We start from the raw sequence: 3,895 nt of genomic DNA, 5'->3' as shown, positions 1-3,895 counted from the left end.
TGGGGTGTGTGTGTGTGTGTGTGTGTGTCTTTGGCAGGTGGAGGGAGAGGGGTTGGGGGTTTGAATGGGAAGTGGAGGTGGAGGTGTGCAAAAAACAGCTGACACTGATTGAACATTTAGATTACTAGTTCTTCCCCAAACCTTGTCCTCAAGGTAAACTGACCTGCGTGTTTTCAGTTCAGCAAAACCCTGTTAATCAGACGTCAATTAAAATCATGTGTGCTCAATTAGGGAAATGGCTAAGACTTGTAGGGCCTTGAGGACCAGTGCTTAAAACACTGGATTGAACGCTGGCATTTAATTTATTAGATTTCAACCACAAAACAACATTGATTCAATGACACAGTTTCAACGCTAGGTAATTGGCTAGAGTGGGATGGTTGTTTGATGGTTGATCCACCGTTAGTTGTCGACCTCGACCATACATGCAACCTTTGTGATGATAATTCAACGCTGAATTAACATCTTTTGCCAACAAGCCAACAGCGAAGCGGCTGTGTGGTTGGGCCATCCCACTCAAGTAAACGGTAGGGGTGGACCGCTCCACACCTTGTAGCAAGTTGTAGATGTTTTCGTGTTAATATATCACACACAAACAGTCAGTAAGAATTGTTATGAACAAGTAAGAAAATGTACAGAAAGGAATCAGCACCAAATATCCTCTACAGGGCTTATTTTTAAATGTGATATCCCCCACTCACTAATAAAATTCTCTGACCCAGAGCTCCAATGAGGAGGAGAAGAGGGGAAGGGGTGTGGCAAAACAGCTCACATTGATTCAACATTGATCAGACATCGGTATTTCAGTCATTAGATTTCAACCACAAAACAACATTGATTCAATGACACAGTTTCAACGGTTAGATTTGGATGGTTGTTTCATGGTTGATCCACCGTCAGTTGTCGACTTCAACCAAATATCAACCATTCTGACTATAATTTAATGTTGATTTAACATCGTGTGCTATCTGGGTACTCACCTTCTTTTGTCAAATCATTTATGTAGCAATATCAAATATCTTTTCCTAGTGACTAGTAAAGACATTTAGAAGGAACAAACTTTGAACAACACAGGAAAAATAGGTTGAACTAAAAAAACCTCCCACATAATTAACATTTATTTCTTATGTTTATGCTTTATCATCAGCTTTTAAATACATTTTTCTTCATGCTAACATTTAACTTTGAAACAAGACAATACAAAAGAATATGTATTAAAGCAGTTTCGTCGATCCCATTTAATGTTCTGTGTTGCTTTTGCCAAGTCCAAATCAAAGATTACTGAGAAATTAAAACTTCATTTTCTTGGCTTCAAAGTAACTGTCACAAGAAGGCTCCGTTTTTGAAGCAAAATGTGAAGCGTCAGAGACTTGACCTGTCACAGACTGAAAGGACAGATTTAATAACATTTAAATGTTATCTTGGGTGCCAGATAAAATGGCTCAGAGAGCCTGATCTGGCCCACGGGCCTTGAGTTTGACATGTGCTGTAGGTCATTAGAAAAGGTTTAGAAGTGAGTCATTTTTAAACAAAATTTAACGTGGCAGCAATTTGAAATAATTTATTTGTTATTGATTTTTTTATCAAGAGGTTTAAGATAAAGTGTCATAAATAAGTAGAAAACCAAAAACTCAGTGTTGGAAAATTATTATTTTTGCATTCTGTTGTAGACTCTCAGTATGAATGTAAAACGCACAAACAAAACAAATGGACTTATATTCTGTAGTTGTAGATTATTTGCTTCTCATCCAGGGAGCTTTATCATTTCAGAACTCTCCACATTGTCAATATTGTTTTTTTTTGTTTTGTTTTTGAATTGTGGGAGTGTGATGGCTGCAGTTACAGCCACACAAATGTGGTAACATTCACTCGCACGACATACAATAGGTCACCTCATTTATATTTGGGTTTCTTTAAGTCTATGGATTTAATTTACAGAATAACTGGTTTTGTTTAGTAGGCACCACATCGCCCTGTATTCTAGAATAAGTGCGCACATTTTAGTTTACATTGTTATGTTCTGCTTAATTTAACCTTTGTTTGTTTTTTGAGTTTCTTCAGTGCTGGCTGCTCCAATCCTTCAGGAGAACAGAGAGGTGGAGAAGGGGTGGAGCAAGCCGGCTGAGACTGCAAATTGGTTCATACCACTACTCTTCATCCAGAGGGGGGGAATGGGATTTTGCTATGTTGGTTTCAGTTAGGTTTTTGTGTGTTTTCCCCTTTGTGTCTTGTATGTGGCCTGATCAGCCAGTATTTAAGTTTCCCCTTTGTCTCACTCAGGGAGGTCTGTTTGTTTTAGTTAGTCTGAGTTGATGTCTGTTACTTTGACCTTTTTTATGGGCCCAATTTTTGTCATTTATTCCATTATTTACCCAAGTTTGGTGTTGGGTTAAATAAAGAAACAATCATTTTTAACTTTAAACTTGTGCCTGGCTGTTCCTTAACTGCTCGGTCCATCACAAGCTGGAACTCCAAACCTTCTGCTTTTTGAATTGACAATGCTCCTCGGATGAGAAGCGAAACGTCTTCACCTACAGAACAGACTTTCAGTTGTCTTTTTGATTTTTAACCTTTTTTAAAATGTCCTGGGGAACTTTAGGGTGACCTCATATATTTATCCGTGTCGGTTTTTGTCACACATATAAATTGTGGGCATTAAAATATGGGGACTCTGCCAGGTGTGGTGGAGATTGAGGCGAACCCAATTTGCAGACTCATGCTGATAGCTCCAGGAGCAAACTATTTTATTATAAATAAAAGAAAAACAAAAGCTGACGTGGCAGCAAGAACAAAACACAAACTAAATCCAAAAAGGAATGAAACACGAGAGGCAAGACATGGGAGAAACCAGACAGCGCATGAAAGCGACAATGGACCAGCGAGTAAATGGAGGAAATGACCAGGTTTTAAAGGCAGAGGTTAATTAGGGAAAATGGGCACAGGTGAGTGATACCTAACAAGGAACAGGTGGAGATGGGCGTGGCAGGTAAACGACTGACGGAGGAGAAGTGAATGACAGGAGTATAGAAACACAAGGAGCAAGAATTGAACTAAGACCAGATTAAACATAAAGATAACAAAATAAAACAAACAATAAACCCAAATTAAAACATGAAAAACAACCCCAAATCCTGACAGGCTCTGTTTAACACTGCTAAGTTAGTATAAGTTAGCATTAAAAACTAAACGACTCACGCTTTTTCTTGCTACATGGCCTCACACTTGCTGCTTCGTCTGACCTCAGTGTTTCTCTGTATTTTTCCACCACCACCAGGTTGAGAATGAAGCTTTTCCCCCAAGTTACTTATAGAGAGAGAGAGAGAAAAGAAAAAAATACAAATTTGTAAGCAGAGCCTCTACAATCTCCCTTGTGAGATTAAGGAAGCAAAATCTGTGGAAACCCTAAAATTTGGAATAGTAATTTACCTATTTTCTCCCCTCCTGACAGGGGAGTTTTTACCATTTCTTCTTCCATCCCACCTCTGCTCAGACAGCATTAATGTAGAAACCTTCTGCCGCTCACCTCCTACATTCTGCAGCTCCACACTCTCTCTCTCTGCGTGTGCAGCTCAAACGTGTTTGTTCAGAGTGGATTTTCATGGGTGCATGTTTGCTCGCTTTATCTTTTTCTGGCCTCGTATAATTATACTGGCAGCACATATAGATTTTCCAGTCATTAAATCCACACCTGCACCCGGTGCTTATTGATTCATCTTCTTTGTCTTTTAATTCTCGGGTCTTTGTCCAGCTAAAGGGTTTTAAATTCATGCGGTCTTTGTGATTAGGCTTTGAATTTGGCTTTTTACCCTTTTCGTCGTTTTAAAGGCGCCAACGCAGAGCACCCTTATTGCTATTCCGCTCAGTGGATTTTTTTTTGTATTTTTTTTGCCCCACA

The 3,895-nt window shown here is 39.1% G+C and overlaps 1 long non-coding RNA gene across 1 annotated transcript in view; it reads right to left on the bottom strand.

Moving 5' to 3' along the window:
- LOC108249744 overlaps positions 1-3,525 on the bottom strand; it is a 23,515-nt gene extending 19,990 nt beyond the window's left edge. Inside the window, exons 1-2 of the long non-coding RNA XR_001809233.3 lie at positions 3,427-3,525; positions 3,196-3,303 (exon numbers count right to left, since the gene is read on the bottom strand). This is a non-coding gene — a long non-coding RNA (uncharacterized LOC108249744). The remainder of the gene's footprint in view (positions 1-3,195; positions 3,304-3,426) is intronic.
- Positions 3,526-3,895: the final 370 nt, after the last annotated feature.

This window comes from Kryptolebias marmoratus, linkage group LG7, assembly GCF_001649575.2.
Source record: "Kryptolebias marmoratus isolate JLee-2015 linkage group LG7, ASM164957v2, whole genome shotgun sequence".
In the NCBI taxonomy this organism is placed as follows: Eukaryota; Metazoa; Chordata; class Actinopteri; order Cyprinodontiformes; family Rivulidae; genus Kryptolebias; species Kryptolebias marmoratus.
The sequence above is the reverse complement of the archived record's forward strand: the minus strand, read 5'-3'. Positions and strand labels throughout refer to the sequence as shown.